The following is an 18,613-nucleotide window of genomic DNA, read 5'->3' on the forward strand; positions in this document are numbered from 1 at the left end:
TGGGGCATGTGAAAAAGTTTGAAAGTGTTAGCTCAGTTGTGTCCAATTCTTTTCGACCCTATGGACTGAAGCCTGCCAGCCAGGCTCCTCTGTCCATGAGATTTCCCAAGCAAGAATACTGGAGTGGGTTGCCATTCCCTTCTCCAGGGCATCTTTCTGACCCAGGGATTGAACCTGGGTCTTCTGCATTGCAGGTGGATTCTTTACTATCTGAGCCACCAGGGAAGCCCTCATTTGGGATATTCTTATAGGAAAAAAATGAGTTGCTATTGAAGTGAGGAAATGACTTGTTATTTAAGCCTGCAATATATGAAAATGCTTCTTTGAATAGCAGACGATTCATTGTTTACTCGAAATCCAAATGTTACTGAGCATCCTGTATTTTTTTTTAACATCCTGTATTTTATTCGGTCACCTCTTCTGCCACCCAGAGGTCTGTGAGTGCACTTGCCTGGAAGAACCATCTCTGCACCTTTGTTGATGTAGCCAGATGCCTCTAAGTCCCACGTGGGAAGATATCATTTCTGATTGAGAAACATGTGTGGGGGCAAGAAGCTATACCAAACACTACTGCTGTTGGGATGGGTGAACTCAAGAATGGCATCTGTTCTCAAGGAACTTATGGTCCTAGCAAAGCAGAGAAAATCACATCAGGAAATAAAATAGAGACCGATGAATAATCTTCCTTTTTCTGCTTCTCCATCACCCAGGCCCTCCCCCATAAATATTATATTCCCTTTGTTCTAGTCTGTATTGTAGAACTTGAGCGATTTGACCTATAAGGGTGTCCCACGGTCTGGACTTTTCTGGCCAAATCTTCCTGGTCCAATGGTCCTTGGTCTATTTCCTGCCAGTTGACAATAAGACCTGGAGTTGGTTCAGATGGTTATACCTAGTATGCTACCTGTTCATTTTGTAACATTTTATTTCATTTTTTTTTAAAAGTTCCCATCTTCAAAAAAAAAAAAAATCATTGCAATAGAAGCTTCTGAGTATGACCCTCCCCACCCCGCAAAAAAAAAAAAAAGAAAATGTGGTCTGTTTTGCAAAGAAAAAGAGAGGGTACTTGGGTCTTGTGGGGAACATATTTTCTGAGGAAATGGCATTTACCTTTAAAAGGATACACAGAGTGGTGATTAGCTAGCTAAAAGCATTCCAGGCAGAGTAGATCAGGCTGACAGCCCTCTTCAGAAAAGAAATAATGGACAGTGAGCGGGCTGACATCTAACAAGACAGAGAGGGTAATGATGAGGCAGAGCTTACAGGGATACAGTTATTTAAGTCCCTGTAAGGGCTGGTAAGAATTTGCCTTTACAAGGACTTTGGTTCCATTAATGTTTTTTTTTTTTTGAGCTGGGTTTAGGTCAGGATAATTATGTGCGTTTTGAAAAGAACATTGTGGTCTAACTCCAGAGCAAATCCCGGAGAGGCCAGAGTGGATGTAGGGCAAGTGCCAAAAGGGATGCTCACAGAGCATCCTCCTCCAGGTGAGAAGCTGCCAACCAGTGGGACGCAGCGGGAGGAAGCGCCTTGTTTGCAGGGTGGATCCTTTAGCAGCTGCAATCAAGGCCTTTATGTCTGAGGAATGGGAGTGTGTATGAAAGGAAACGAGAGTGTATACAACAGGTTACGGATGCAGATCAACAAGCCAAGTTTGACCTCAATCCAAAGCGACCTGCACACGTCTCTGTGTGGGTGCCCAGTCGCCAAGTTGTGTCCGACTCTTTGTGACCCTGTGGACTGCAGCATGCCAGGCTTCCCTTCACCATCTCCCGGAGTTTGCTCAAATTCATGTCCACTGAGTCAGTGATGCCATCCAACCATCTCATCCTCTGTCGTCCCCTTCTCCTCCTGCCCTCAATCTTTCCCAGCATCAGGGTCTTTTCCAGTGAGTAGGCATTGTACATCAGGTGGCAAAAGTATTGGAGCCTCAGCTTCAGCATCAGTCCTTCCAATGAATCTTCAGGGTTGCTTTCCTTTAGGATTGACTGGCTTGATCTACTTGCAATTCAAGGGGCTCTCAGGAGTCTTCACCAGCACCACAGTTCAGAGCCACCAGGGGAGCCAGCAAATGCTTTTTGGATTTAACTGTCACCGTAGGATTTTTCACTTTGAAGTACAACCTCAATGTCTCAGCAGTTTGGTTTCTCACTGTTTTTTTTTTTTTTTTTCCAGCAGAACGAGTTTTACTTCCATGGACTATTTGTTCATATCTTTTGCCTACCTGGGGACACATATTTCCAAAGATATTTGATCATTTGTTTGGGGATGTACCACAGTTCTCTGTGTTCACAACAGGCTGATCTGAATGATTCTAGCATCCCCTTATTTTATGCCACCCTCACTCACCCTGACTATAACACCATAAAATTGGAATTTTTTTTTTCATTGTGCTGTGTGGAATACTGGATCTGAGGTCTCCAACCAGGGATCTAACCCTGCCTTGATAGTGGAAGCAGAGTCTTAGCCACGGGACCACCAGAGAATTTCATTCCTTTCCTGGTCACCCCCATTTTTAAAAAAATGATTTTTTATTGGAGTATAGTTGATCTACAATGTTGTGTTAGTTTCAGGTCCCAACAAACTGATTCAATTCTTTTTCAGATTCTTTCCCCATATAGGTCATTAGAGAGTATTGAGTAAAATTCCCTGTGCTATACAGTAGGTCCTTGTTGATTATTTTATATACAGTAGTGTGCATATGTTAATCCTAAATCCTAATTTATATCTCCTACAAAAAGAAAATGCAATTTTCAATATCCTCATCGGAAAAAAATGAGATTGGGCATAGTGGGAAATCTATGTAAAGTGAGTGACATCATGGCTTACTTGTGAAAACCTTATCACATTAATCTTATCTCATTAATTGATAGGCAATACTTTGGCCACCTGATGTAAAGAGTGGATTCTTTGGAAAAGACCCTGATGCTGGGAAAGATTGAAGGCAAAAGAGAAGGGAGCGGCAGAGGATGAGATGGTTAGATAGCATCACAGACTCAATGAACATGAGTTTGAGCAAACTCAGGGAGATAGTGAAGGACAGAGAAGCCTGGCATGCTGCAGTTTATGGGGTCTCAAAGAGTCAGACAAGACTTAGTGACTGAACGACAATAACAACCTGAGGCCAATAAAAAAAAAAAAAAAAAAAAAAACCAACAAAAACAAAAAAATACCAGAAGCCTCCAGTAGGTGGGGATAACAACACAAATTAGATCTGGAGGTCTCTGAGTGTAAATCCTGGCTTGTAGGAGCTCCATGATTTTTAAGCAAGGGGCTTGACATCTCTGAGTCCTTAAGTCACTATGAGAACTGAGTTAGCCATGTCCAGGATAAATAAATGAAAGCACATGCTCTTTACGCACTGGGAATGCGGATTTGCTAAATAGAGCCATAATCTGAGCTACTTGCAGATCAACTGAACCAGGGCTCAGTGAAATCACTGTGGGTCCATTTCACCCACTCAGCAAGCTTTCTGCAGACCAGCACCCACGTGTCTGTCTTGGTCTTGGCTTTAAGGTGTTCCCACTTTGATGGAGAAGACAGTCACAGCCCAGGTGGCACAAACAACGGATTGCTTGTGTTGATTTAAAAAAACGAATGAAGTGAGAGTTGGGAGCCAAGGAAGTGTGCGTGCTTGTGATTGTTGCACAGTTGTGTCTGACTCTGTGCGACCCTATGGACTGCAGCCCGCCAGGTTCCTCTGTCCGTGGGGATTCTCCAGGCAAGAATACTGGAGTAGATTGCCATGCCCTCCTCCAGGGAATCTTCCAGGGATCAAGTCCAGGTCTCCCGCATTGCAGGCAGATTCTTTACCCACTGAGCCAGAAGAGAAGCCCCCAAGTAAATTTATTTGGGGGCAAAATGAAGACTGCAGCTGGAGAGACTGCACCACAGGCAGCTCTGAGAAACTGCTCCAAAGAGGCAGGGGGAAGGTCAGCTATGTGTGTGATTTGGGGGAAGTGTATGCAATCAAGCACTTTCTTTTTTTTTTTTTTTTTTTTACAAGTTTCTACTAGTCACGAGGAGCAGACATCACCATGTAGGATTTTAGTGCTTTCCTAAATAATGGGGATATCCTAGATACAAGAACTGGGCTCATAAAATCAGCTCCTGGAAATATCTTTCTGAAGACCTGTCCAGCCAGTTTTTCCTGGAGTAATGACTGCCTCCTTTTGTTACTCTGCTCACCACACAATAGGCCAATGAATCCGAGAGACAGGTGTTGAGGCAAGGAAGAGACTTAATAATCGGGAGCCAGCAGACGGAGAAGATGGCAGGCTAGCACCTCAAAATAACCATCTTATTGGGGTCTAGATGCCAGGTTCTTTTACAGATCTGAGAGAAATAAACAATGAAGAACTAAAGTCAAAAGGCACAATAGAGACGGAGAGGAAGTGAGGAAGTAAAATGGAAGGGTCTTCAGTCTTGCAAAACATCTCCTTGGGGATGTCCAGCCTTCAGAAGGGGTGTGTTAATCTGTCCTGTTCACAGGTGGGGAGGAACAAATTATCTCTCCGTGAGCTGAACAAAGGCACTTTAGTTTACAGTCAAGCAGAGGGGCAGGGTCCTCCAGGCAAGCCATTGAGTATGATTATAATAATAAAAGCAAGTCAAAGAAACAGTTTCCAACGTGGAGTCAGAATTGGCTTCCTCCCTGCAACAGGTTCTGCTCTCCACCCTGAGCTCCTTTCAGGAGGTGTTGAAGGTCAGCAGCTGCAGCAGCATCGGATTTAATCCTTGCAGAGGTAGATGGCAAGTGCCAATTTGTAGCTGATGCATGTTGAGTCACAGATTTCACTCACTAAAAAGAAGTTTTCACTCCAAAATAAAGTCCTGGGGTAACTGCAGACATGGGTCTTCCTGGTGGGTTACACCTCTTTCTCAAAATTTGTTTCTAGTCTACTCAGCCCCTCATCTTTCTCCACATTCACCCCAAAATTTGCTTTCCTGCCCAGTTAGCTGATTTGTCAGCTGGGACCACACTTTCTGGGGTCTCAGGGTGCCCATCTGTGAAATGGGTATCTGCTACATGCTAAGTCGCTTTCAGTCATGTCCGACTCTTTGCGACCCCGTGGGCTGCAGCACGCCAGGCTTTCCTGTCCTTCACCATCTCCCGGAGTTTGCACAAACTCATGTCCACTGACTCAGTGATGCCATCCAACCATCTCATCCTCTGTCACCCCTTTCTTCCGCTCTCATGGAGCTTCTATGTCAGAAATCAGGCTCCTGGCTATGAAGTTTCAGCTTTACTCACCAGCCCCACCATTCCAGCCTCATAAAATCTGGAAAAACATTCAAGAGGCAATTTCCTGGTGGTCCAGTAATTAGGACTCTGGCTTTCACTGCCCAGGCTGCTAGAAGCCACAGGCCTTAGCCCCCAAAACAGAGCTTTTCAGATTAAACTTTTTATCCTGTGAATGTGAGTTTTAACAACACCTTTACATACCCCCACCCTACTATGCTTGCCTGTCTTACTTCCCTTTGAAATGGGAGCCCACAAGGAATCCCAGAGTTCAGGTAAAATAATCTTTAATTCCAAAATTATCCTTATTTGTGTGTGTTTTGTTTGTTTTTCTGGACTGTGCTATGAGGCAAATGCAAACCAGAGCTCCCCAACTAGGGATTTCAACCAGCACCCCCTGCAGTGGAAGAGTCTTAAACACTGGACCACCAGGGAAGTTCCTTTTGTCCCCAAATTATATCTATCCCCAAATAAAAACAATTCAGCTGCTGAAGATGAAGAAAGAAATCTTAGATAAGCTTCATCTGCCTCCCCAGAAAACAGCTGCCCTCAACCACCTCCTGCAAGGGAAGTTTCCTGTAATTCAGTTGCCAAGGCAGGAGGCCATAGCCCTAGCATCAGAAAGCCCCATAGAAATTTCCGTACCCTCCGACTGAAGCCCTATACAGCCTCCTTCAGTTCAAGTGTTAGTTGCCCAGTCGTGTCCGACTCTTTGAGACACGGTGGACTGTAGCCCGCCAGGCTCCTCTGTCCATTGGGATTCTCCAGGCAAGGATACTGGAGTGGGTTGCCATTTCCTTCTCCAGGGGATTTCCCAACCCAGCGGTCAAACCCAGGTCTCCTGCATTGCAGGCGGATTCTACACCATCTGAGCCACCAGGGAAGCCTTATGTAAAAGTTCCTCTAGTTTCTCAATAGCGGGAGGTCCCTCATGCACTTGTTAATAAGCTTCTTTTCTCCTGTTAATTTCGCTGTTAGTTTTCTGGCCTTCAACTACTAGACCTCTTTGGAAGAGGAAAAAGTTTTTCCTCCTGAAGCTTTCTTTAGAATGTCTTTCAGAGGATCTCAAATCGGGGGAGTCACCCGTGTACCGAGCCCACCGCCCAGTGGCCATACCGCTCTTGGCTTTCTCAGGCTCTGAGTCCTTGAGCACGGACCCCAAGTACTAAGGGATTACATCTCCCTTTCTTACCAGTGAGTTAGGACCCAGAAAACAGATTTCAGCTAATACCTAATGAGCAAATAAATTGCTCACAAGAAGTCTTCAGGAATATTCAGTGAAATTGGATTTTGGAAACTAAAAAAACTGTCCTTGAAAATCCTAAACAGATAAAAAAGAAAATGAGATTAAGCCCCACCCCAGACCTCTTCAGGATTCTAGTCATCCAAGAGGAATTCCCTGCTAAATGCTCTTTGTTCTATGTGTCAAAAATATCTTTTTGTACCTAGCTTATGAGACTCAGTTCTTTGAAGTGAGTTGGACATCTGAAACCTCTTTTCCAGAAGCTGTAATGCCTTGGAATATTTTCTAGACCTCTTCCCTGTCAATGGAAAATCAGTCGATCCAAGAAAAAAACAGAAGACTTTATTCCAGCTGAATTTGAGGATCAGCAGGGCTCAGAAAATAAAGAATCCCTCTGCAATGCAGGAGACCCAACTTTGATCCCTGGGTCAGGAAGATCCCCTGGAGAAGGAAATGGCAACCCACTCCAGTATTCTTGCCCGGGAAATCCCATGGACAGAGGAGCCTGGCAAAGAGTTGGACCAGAACTCTTTAAATATTTAAAGAGTTTAAATATGAACAAAAGCAACTCATACACACACAAGACTAATCTTGGTGGGGTCCTGTGACCCCTTACAAGATCTCGAAGGAATTCTCTTCGTTTTGTTTTATTTGCCTTGCTGCAAGACTCGCAGGATCTTAGTCACCCCACCAGGAATCAAACCCATGCCCCTCACAGTGGGAGTGTGGTCATAACCATTGGACCACCGGGAAATTTCCTGAGCTTCAGATTCAACTGATCGTCCTGTATTTTGCCTGGCAACTCCAGACTAAGGAGCTAAATTTTTTTTCCCACTTGTTTTTTTTTTTTAATTGAAATATAGTTGATTTACAATGTTGTGTTAATTTCTGCTGTACAACAAAGTGACTCAGTTATACATATATATACACATTTTAAAAATATTCTTTTCCATTATGGTTTATCTCAGGATACTGAATACAGTTCCCTGTGCTGTTCAGTAGGACCTTGTGAGGAGCTGAATTCTTAATTAATTAAATTTTAAAGAGCTAAGCATGGCTAATGGTTATTGTGTTGGAAACACAGAGTTGATGGTAAAAATGAGTCCAGAGGGCAGATAACAGGACCTACTTATTGAGATGGTTCCCAGGGCTGAGCAGAGAGGTCCTTCCTGGCCCATCCCTTCCCTCCCTTATCTCCAAACCTTCATCACTTCAGCATGTTCTTTCTCTTTTTTTTCCTTAAAGTACATCATCAGTAAAACCCATCTGAGTGTGGAATCTTAGACTAAATGGTATGGCTCTGAGTGTTTAACAGTGCAGGTTCTGGAACAAGTATTAAAGAAAAAAAAAAATCCACTGGACACTTGTTAAAAGTTGGTGAAGACTTCGGAATTCCCAGGTGGTCCAGTGATTAGAACTTCATGCTTTGGTCCTTGCCCCACACACCATGTTCTCTGCCTGCCTTTTGCCTGTGGAACACTTTAGTCAAAGAATAAGTTTGATCAGAGAAGTGAGAAATGCTGAAACAAAGGAAAACAATCAAAGGAGACTAAATAATAATGTAGTCATTAAACATAGTCAAGGACCTTTAGTTCCCCCTCAAGAGCTGTGGACAATATTCTGAGCCATATCCTGTGAGCTGTCCTATGGACACCAAAGCAGCAGGTGGAAAAGTTAATTACAGGGCGACCTGACTGCAGCCTGGACTTGAGCTGCCACAATTCAGAGAATTGACTGGAAAGCAGTGGGAACAAACGGACCCTGAAACTGAAGATTAACTGCACCTGACACAATCAAGCTGATTCTGCTCAGACCACTGATGACCAATTTGAAGATGACTGTTGGAGATGACTGTGCTGTTTCTGCATGTAGCACCACCTCCCCCCCATCTATAAAAGCTCTCACCCCTTTCTTGGGGGGTGGGGTGGAGTAGGCTTTTGGACTGATGTCCACCACCCTCCCCCAACCTAGTTGCCGGCATCTGAAATAAAGCTTGGCCTGATTATCTGCTTTTGAGTGGCAGGCAGCCAGACCCCACACATGCTTTTGGTAACACTTTTTTGCCCAGGGCCCAGGTTCAATTCCTGGTCAGGGAACTAAGATCCCACAAGTGGCACAGTGCAGCCAAAAAAAAAGTGGGGGGGTACAGACTAGTCAACTGCAAATTGGTGCTTGACTCTACAAGGTTTAAATCATGAGCTGCTACAGCTGTTGCCCTTCAACACGGCCTGAAAGGAGCTCACAGAAAGGAGGCACGCTGTGCTCAGTGGAAAAACTGGCAGGACAGGTCTTCAGAAAGTTAGATATTTTCAGGAACTAATTTTATGAGCCCAATTCTTGTATCTCCTCATATCTAGGAAAGCACTAAAATCCTTCATGGTGATGCCTGCTCCTCGTGATTAGCAGAAAACTTCTGCAAAAAAAAAAAAAAAAGAAGTGCTTGATTGCATAACTTCTCTTCCCCAAAATCACATACATACTGACCTTCCCCTTGCCTCTCTGGAGCCATTTCTCAGAGCTATCTGAGGTTGTCTCTAGACTGCAGTCATCATTTTGTCCCAAATAAAACTTAACTCGCAACTCACATAGTGCTTGCTTGCTTGCTTGCTTGCTTGCTTTTTTAAGTCAACAAGACTTAACAGAAACAGACTAACAGGTTTAGAGAAGGAACTTATGATTACCAGGGGCGTGGGGGGAGGGGGAAAGACAGACTGGGAGTTTAGGATGGACACGTACACACTGCTATTTGAAAACAGGTAACCAACAAGGACCTGCTGTATGGCACAAGGACCTCTACTCAAAATTCTATGATAACCTAAATTGGAAAAGAATTTGAAAAAGAATGTGTGCTGTGCCCAGTTGAGTCTGACACTTTGTGAGCTCAGAGACTAGAGCCCACCAAGCTCCTCTGTCCAGTGGGATTTTCCAGGCAAGAAACCTGGAGTTGGCATTTCCTCCTCCAAGGGGTTCTTCCCAGCCCAGGAATTGAACCTGGGTCTCCTGTATTGCAGGACAAATTCTTTACCATCTGAGCCACCAGGGAAGGCCATGGGGATTGAGACTGGGCTCAAATTCAGGGAGTCAGAGCCAACAGCAGAGTGAAGGTGAGTGAGTGGATGGAAAATTACCAGCAGGAGACCTCATGGTGGGGGGATACTTACTAACTTGCTTAACAGGATTCTTGCTGAAAGCAAGCCAAGGTCTTAGACATCAGGGGTGTAGGATGAGGAACTAGATCAGAGATCAGAAGTTATCAGCTATCAAGGGTGGTGTGGAGACAGGCAGATTTTTTTTTTTTTTTTTGGCGAAGATTGGACCAGGAGGGCCACGGGCAGGTCAAGGTGAAGGTGTAGTTAAGAGGCTACCGGGGAGCCTGACTCAATCAGGCTTAAGTCAAAGATAGAGTCTAGGTCGGTATTGTCCAGAAGGAAGAAATGTGCCTCTACTCTTCTGGGTTCTCTTGTTCTAAATTGAAATGAGACCAAGAATTCCCTGGTGAACCAGTAACTGGGACCCGGCGCTACCACTGCAGGGGGAAGACTGGGACACGACTGAGCGACTGGACCACAATACATGAGGAGCCTCAGGGAAATGGAGTAACTAGCCAGAATGGCCAAAACCTTTGCCTTACAGGCCACCTTCAGCTAAAGACAAAAGAAGGTGCTGAGGCTGGTGGAATGGGACTGGAGAGAAGGGCAATTCACATGGAGATGGAGAGCAAATCAACATTTGCTTGGGCTGGGCTGGGACAATGGAACGCAGAGGGGAGTCTGATCTCCAGGCCTCCAGGTTCTTCCCCATCTTGACACACACACACTTGCCACATAGTCTTTGTAGACGTTGCTGCTGGTAGCTTTATTCTGGGAACAGGTTCTCTCTTTTCTTTTCATGTGTAAACTTCTTACATTTTTGGCAGCACCTTGTGGGATGTGAATCGAATCTGTGCCCCCTGCATTGGAAGCTCAGAGTCTTAACCACTGGCTGCTGCTAGGTTGCTTCACTCTGTGTGACCCCATAGGTGGCAGCCCACTAGGCGCCTCCATCCCTGGAATCCTCCAGGCGAGAATAGTGGAGTGGGTTGCTATTTCCTTCTCCACTCAACCACTGGCATACCAGGGAAGTCCCCAAGCTCTCTATCTAAACTCTTAAGGCAGTTCACTTGCGTCCGACTCTTGCGACCCCATGGACCGCAGCCCGCCAGGACTAATCTAATCTAATCATGAGAAAAACAGGAGACCAATCCCAATAGAGGAAGCAGGTTGCTAACTGAGCACATAATGCCAGTTGAAGCACATTCTATACCAGAAGGCCTCAAAATGTCCCCAAATAAGAAAAGCCCGAGAAACCCTCGCAGCCAATTGGAACTCAAGGGAAAACAAAAACAAAACTAAGGAAATCCGAATTAACCGTGGATTGCAGCTAATAATAATATTGGCTTATTAAATGTAACAAGTTTGTTGTACTAATGTTCTAATAGCAAAACTAAGGAAATATAAATTAACTATGGACTGCAGCTAATAACAGTAATGATATTGGTTTATTCACTGTAACAAATGTGTTCTACCAATGTACTAATGATGTATTTTAAATTTATCTTTATAGGTATGAATTATTTTTCAAATTCTTTTACCATTTAGGTTATTAGAGAATATTCAGTTCTCTGTGCTGTTTGTTATATTTAAAAAGCCAACATTATTCTTCTTAGCTGCGGTCTGTGGTTAATTCAGCTTTCCTTAGTTTCTTTTTTTTTTAACCTTAAACTAATCTCATTTTCTGTTCCAGCGTCCCACTCAGGACATCGCATTACACAGTTGTCATATTTTCTTGGGCTCCACTTATCCACTTGGCTGCGAGGGTTTCTCAGTCCTTGTTGGAGTAATAATGGATTCATGTGGAGGGGAAACTGAGCAGGCATAGTGGAAACTATACACGTTGCAGTTTCTCTGTAAATCTAAACTTGTTCCAAAAGGAAAAGTTTCATTATTTCATTTTTTTTAAGGTTCGTTTTAAAAAAAGAAATAAAAAGCTGTAAATTAAAAAACTGCTCTGGCTCAGTCATTTCTTAGAAATCCAAAGAATGAGAGTAAGTCCCACCCAGCCAAGTCCCTACCCCTAGGGCTTTCATAGTAAATTTGCCATTATTAAACAGATGTTTGCCTACTCTTTGTGTGCTGGTGATATTCAAAATACTCCCTGAAACAGCTATCAAATCTCATTCTTTGTGCTGAATGAGGGTCGGAACTTCTTTCCTGTGGAGAAGGAAGGAATTTTTGCCCTCAAGTCCCCTCTTCCTTTTCTTATTCCCACCCCCATCCATTGCCATTAGCTTTTGCATCAATTTCCACAGCTTGTCCCCAAGATATCTGTCCATCTGCCCCACAGGTAGAATTTGCAATTGAGGGAATAATGAGCTCGACCTTGGCCCTGAGCCTGCCTTCCAGGTCTTAGCAAAGAATCCTGCTAAATCTTCCCCCCACCCCCACCCTTGAGAGCTAATCACCTCTCAAACCAGATCAAGTTCCTCTCCCCCCATTTAACCTCTGAGTCCTTGACCTGCCTTAATGAGAATCCTATTAGACTCACTTAGTAAGACCCCTCCTCACTTTGATATCTCTTTTCAAGGATTTTGCATCCACTGACCCCTCACTCAACACTCTGGCTGCAAATCCCCATTTCTCCTTGGAAAAGACCCTGATGCTGGGAAAGATTGAAGGCCAAAGGAGAAAAGGGCATGGCAGAGGATGAGATGGTTAGATAGCATCACCGACTCAATGGACATAAATTTGAGCAAACTCCAGGAGATAGTGAAGGACAGGGAAGCCTGGTGTGCTGCAGTCCCGGGGGTCACGAAGACATGACTTAGAAACTGAACATGTAATGAGAGATTCTCTCAATCCATCTCCCCCATTGAGAAAGTTTTCACCCTGAAAGAGTTCAGAACAGACCACCCCAAACTATGCAGCTGTGTGTCTACTGGATAAATTGATTAGTGAAGTGGTTTGCAAGATCTTACAAGATTTGCCTTCAGAATCCCCCGAATTAAAACTCCTGGGACTTCCTGGCGGTGGTCCAGTGTTTAAGACTCCATACTTCCACTGCTCTGGGCATGGGTTCCATCCCTGGTTAGGAACTAAGATCCTGCATGCCATGTGGGTGGCCCAAAAAGAATAAAACTTGTGACTTTGCTTCCATCTAAAGCTGAGGCAAACCCATGTCTTCTCAGTGTTAATTAACAACAGTATCAAACACATTCACTTGGAAGCTCATGACTCTCATACCTTCCTCTCTCTTATCAATTACATTCATTCCATCACCAGTATTATTTAGAATGGCCATCCTCACAGGCTTCCCTGGTGGCTCAAGATGGTAAAGAATCTGCCTGCAATGAGTCAGACCTGGGTTCAATCCCCAGGTCGGGAAGATCATGGCATCCCACTCCAGTATTCTTGCCTGGAGTATCTGAAGGACAGGAGCCTGGTGGGCTACAGGCCACGAGGTTGCAAAGAGACAGAGACAACTGAGAGACTAACACTTTCATCCTCACAAAGCTTGAATATAGATGGTAGACTAGGCAAAAAAAGTCATAAACACATATACTCTTTAAATGAATTTGTTATCCACACAATGTAAAGAACCCTGAAGGAAATGCAAAATAATCAAGGTGAAAACCAGGACAGAACACTTAAGACGCCAGACAAATATTCTCAATGAGGGCTCTGTGACTCCAAGCGCACCCCGTCCTGAGCGACTCTGATCAACATTTGAAATGCCTCCCTAAGCTTTCCTCTTGTTTCTCAGTGGGTGTTACTAAAAGTAGAGGTTTGCTTTTTGTTTTTCAAATGTAAAATTATCATTACACAGATTCACATTCACAGGGATTCTTGCAGTTTCTAAAGTGTTCTCCCACACTCATTTTTTTTTTCCAGTTGGCAGATTCATTTATTCAGGGAATATTTTCAAAAGTCTGTGATCAACCAAGCACTGGGGACACAGCTCTGAACAAAATAGAAAATGTCCTTCCCTCATCAAGGTTGCATTCTCATTTTGGAAACATGACAAAGAAATAAGCAAAGGAGCTTATAATATCAGCTAATTATGCATACATACCATGTACTCCAGACACAGCATGGAGGTGAATGTCAAAAATTGTAATTTTTTTTCAAATGTGCACAAACTTTGACACTTTCTGAAATATATTCATGTGTTCATGCTCATTTATTTTTTCCTGATTGGACAAAAATTGTTTTACAACATTATATCAGTTTCTGCCATACAACAACGTGAATCAATCATAACTGTACCATTTTATTTATTTCATGTATTTCTTTTGGCCTCATCACATGGCATGTGGGATCTTGGTTTCCTGACCAATGATAAAACCCATACCCCCTGCATTGGAAGTGTGGAGTCTTAACCACTGGACCATCAGGGAAGTTCCATGGAATTGCTATTTTAGAAAAACTGGACGGAGGAAGTGTCCTTGAGGATGCATGATTCAATGAAATCAGGAAAGAAAGCAATTAAAAGAACTGGAAAATTCTGGACCTACTATGTATTGTGTCTGTATCATTACAACTCTCAAAACTTTGCTCTATTTCTTTCCCATAGCCTGTGATGTTCTAGAGCTTCCCTGGTGGCCCAACAACAAAGAAGCTGGCTGCAACATGGGAGTCGCAAAAGACACAGGTTCGATCCCTGGGTCAGGAAGATCCCCTGGAGGAGGGCATGGCATCCCACTCCAGTATTCTTGCCTGGAGAATCCCATGGACAGAGAAGCCTGGTGGGCTACATGTGTCCCAAGTGTTGCAGAGTTGGACACAACTGAAGGGACTTAGCACGCATGTGATGTTCTAGCATAACTGCTTACTTGATTGGTTTTGAAGTCCATACTGAGTATCGCCTATACTCAGTGGTGTCCAACTCTCTGTGTGACCCTTTGGACACAGTGTAGCCCACCAGGCTTCTCTGTCCATGGGATTCTCCAGACAAGAATCCTAGAGTGGGTTGCCTTTTCCTTCTCTAGGGGATCTTCCCGACTCAGGGATCAATCCAGGTCTCCTGCATTGGCAGGCAGATTCTTTACCATTGAACCACCAGGGAAACCCAGATATATTAAGTGATGTCTAATAAGTCTCAGCTGTCAAACACACAGGTAAGGTCTTCTAAAGTGTTTCATCTAATCTGGAAATAGTCCTCCCTTCCCCCCACTTTTTCTCCTCAACTTCAGCACAAAGCAGTCACTTTACATTAAATTGTAGGAATCCTTTTAATAAACACGATTATCACCCATTCACCTTCAGGCTGTACCTCATTGTTGAGCAAAGAACTCAGTACATAAAAAGATTTCAAAAACTATTGAGAATCTTTTTTTTTTTTTTTAAAGCTATTCTTACTGGTATTCAGACCAGCCAGATAAAGGTACGAATTGGGTGGGGAGGGTGGAGAGACCAGGTGATTGTAATGACAACAAGGTCTAGTGATTTGCAAATGAAGAGCTTTCAATTCTGCAGGAAGAATGTTTGATTTAGCAAACTTTTTCCATTTAGTCCTAGTCTCCCCCAGCCACCCCAGGCTATCAAATCTTTGGAATTTTTGAATCAAAAAAAAAAAAAAAAAAAAGGCTCAGCAAAGAGGAAAGGTAAAGAATGTTCCTGCAATGTAGGAGACCCAGGTTCAACCCCTGGTTTGGGAAGATCCCCTGGAGAAGGAAATGGCAATCCACCCAGTATTCTTGCCTGGAGAATTCCCATGGACAGCAAAGTCTGGCAGGCTACATTCCATGGGGTTGCAGTGTCAGACTGGACTGAGTGACTAATACCTTCAAAGAAGAAAGATATTAACTTGAGGCTTAAGGTTCTTTAATAGTTAATAAATCAAGTATACATCAATAAAACTTTAATAGTTAACAAATCAATTGTACATCAATAAAGCTGGGGGAAAATTGGGAAAAGGCAGCTAATAAACATATTAACTTGAGGTTTTAATGGGCACGTTGGTGGTGGTTTAGTTGCTAAATTATGTCTGATTCTTGCAACCAGTTCCTCTGTCCATGGCATTTTCCAGGCTAGAATACCAGAGTGGGTTGCCATTTCCTTCTCCACAGGATTTATTTAAAATCAACTTTAAATGGAAGTCTTTGTTTCACATTGCTTATAGTCAATTGCATTAATAGAGTTTTTCACCCTTAAGAACAAAGGTTTCCTGAATTTTTACTAAGTGCGGGCCTCAGGGCTGATTTCGGGGTGGGGGGATATAGGTGAATAAGACAAACCACTGTTCCCTGGGAGCTGAGCTCAAAGGACAACTGTGACAAGTAATTGAGCTGGTAGCTAGTGATTAGACAAAGAAAAATGCTAAGCCCTTGAAATGTGAGAGACACATAAGGGTCGGCCCGCAACGTGCTCCATGAAGGTGAAGGGCAGGAAGAAAAAGCTGTCAGTGGCAGAGAAAATAAGGTGATGAAAAGGACCTTGCTGGGTCTGGGGACATAGCAGAGGGTCCAGGTGGAGAGGAGTGGCGAGGTTAGATCTGGGTGGTAACCAATGTGTCCATTTTTAGCAAAGTTGCTCTCAAAAATCCACACTTTAGGAAATTCCTTGATGTTCCTTCCAGTGGTTAGGACTCAATGCTTTCACTGCCACGGGCCCAGGTTTGATCCCTGGTTGGGAAACTAAGATTCCACAAGCCTGTCAGGGTGGCCAAAAAAAAGCAGCTCATTGTAAAAGAAAAAAATTTTTCTTTAAAGAAAAAACAGGAAATATTTTAAAATGCTCATTCTAACACAACATTGCAAATAAATTATTTGCCAATAAAATAAAATTTTTAATTAAAAATGCTCATTATAGCACTATTAATAAATTATCCTAAATTTGTAAAAATTGAAAATGTCTAACATTAGGGGCCTAATGAAATTAGGCTAAAGATATACTCTGTATCGCCACTAAGCATTAAGACACATGTATTTTTTTTTTTTAACCATTTTATTTATATATTTTCTGAACTTCATCCAACCATCTTAAGCAAGTCCCATGGACTTGTTACTCCTTGTCCAGGATTTCTTATAGGGAGAATACTCAGACCTCAATAATACACATAAATTTAGTAAAACTGCACATTTTTAAGATACTGAAAATATTTTGAGAAATTGTAATATTCATAATTGTTTAAAAAAAACGTTTAAAATACCTTTTAATAGGGTGTTGGATTTAAAGAACTCAGAAGTGATCCCTACATCAATGCTTTATATGAGTATGCAGAGATTCAGAGGAGATAATATGAACAGAATTCGATGTGTTCTTGCTTGTTTTTTTCTGTCCATCACCCTTCCTCTAGGTCTCAGTCTCCCAGCTTCCACACTATTCACCTTGTAAAGCGCTGTACATAGTTTAGAATGTTTGCCAAGACCCCTGGCATTCTCCACAAAAGGTTGAAGGTACTCCATTGCCTTCCCCAGTTGTGACAACCAAATGTGTCTCCAAACTTTGCCAGATGTCCCCTGGGGAGGAAAAAAACACCCTCAGTCAAAAACCACTGCCCTGGACTATAAAATCCATGGTTTTATTCACCCCAAACACCCCAGACACTAGCAAGCATGCCTTGGTGTGTCTTATGTTCTCAACAAATAATTGCTAAATAGTAAATAGTTGAATGAATAACCGAGTCCCCAGAAGGTACAGTTATGTTTTGGGGGGTACTTCTATGCATTTTCCTAATTTGTTTATGATTTGTTTGTTCCGGTGGTCTAAACAATGAAGGAGTCAACGGTTTAAAAAAAAAAAAAATTTATTGGAGGGTGGGTCTGACTTAGAATGGGGCAGGGTGGGTCTGGGTGGAGACCTGTGGAGGGGAGTGGTCTTCCCCTCGAAGGCTGGGTCTTTGGCTTATATAAGAGGTTGGCGGGTCAGAGACCTGACTCCCTGGCGAAAGAAGCAGTGAGAACCTGCGTTATGTGAGTATCACCTGAACATTCTTTTTCCTTAAGTTGTTCACCCGTTTCTCTTTCCGGCTGCTCTTCTATTTTCAATGTTTTATTTCTTTCAGTCTCATGAAGTTGCACTGGGTTGCTACCTCTTTCCGAAGCTACCTTTTCTCATTTAAACTGCCCTTGTGTATTCTAATAGGATTTTTCGTTTTTGTTTTTTTTTTCTCAGGCAGGAGCCATGCAGGATATTCCCAAGTTGTGGTCGAACCCACGTCTCCTGCATTGGAAGTACAAAAGGCGTAACCACTGAGAATCCCACTCCCGGCCCCGCCCAGCTCAGTGTCTTGTTTGGCCGTCGACGTCTAGGCAGTTTTCTTGCCTCATTTCAGCGCAAACTGAGGCAACCTTTTCACTTCTAACCGTACGACGTGGCATGAGGGGTTTGTTTCCAATTAATAGCGGAGGGGGGTGAACACGAGCTTCATAATTTTGTTAACTTTTGCCTCTTGCCCTTTTCGTGGTTTGGAATTAAGGTGGGGTTAGTGTTAACCCTTTCAAGTGTTGTCTTCCAAGTCCTTCATATGGTGATTCGCCACAACTTCTCAGCCTGTGGTACTCAAACTGTGGGGGCACTTCCGTTTTACGAGGGGAAGTGCCGCCATGTTTTGAGTGTTACCGGTTGAGAGAGTAGCTTCCACTTGGTGAAATCGTCAGTGATTTTTAAAACTCCTAGTGTATGAGTCTTTGGTCGAGCTGTCTAATGTGAATACACGTTAACATAAGTAATAACTGGGGGCCTGGTAATGAATGGGGAGTGTCCTTATCTTAATGTTAACATTGTCTCCTTAACACCAGTGACTTACAGAGGTCACTAAACTTTCAGTAACCCAGACCGGGATGCTCAAAATAGGGGTGCTTGCCGATATGTGACTGGAAAGTGCTCCCATTTCGAGCGTCCCTGCGTGGGAAAACCATCTAATGGTTGGCATCTGCGATATCTGCTCGCGTTTACCGATCCTGGACTTCATTACTGACTCCCTTAGGTTTGTCTTAGGTCGAGATTCTGTCAGCAACCAAGGCCTTCTGTTCAATAATGGGTTTTACTTCCAATTCCAGAACTTTTGTCTAATCTGCAGTGTTCAATACGTTGCTCCATTAAAAGCTCTGCCTATTGTAATTTTATTTCAACAATCATTAAAAGCTATGC

Source organism: Odocoileus virginianus, unplaced genomic scaffold (assembly GCF_023699985.2).
Source record: "Odocoileus virginianus isolate 20LAN1187 ecotype Illinois unplaced genomic scaffold, Ovbor_1.2 Unplaced_Scaffold_36, whole genome shotgun sequence".
Taxonomy (NCBI): Eukaryota; Metazoa; Chordata; class Mammalia; order Artiodactyla; family Cervidae; genus Odocoileus; species Odocoileus virginianus.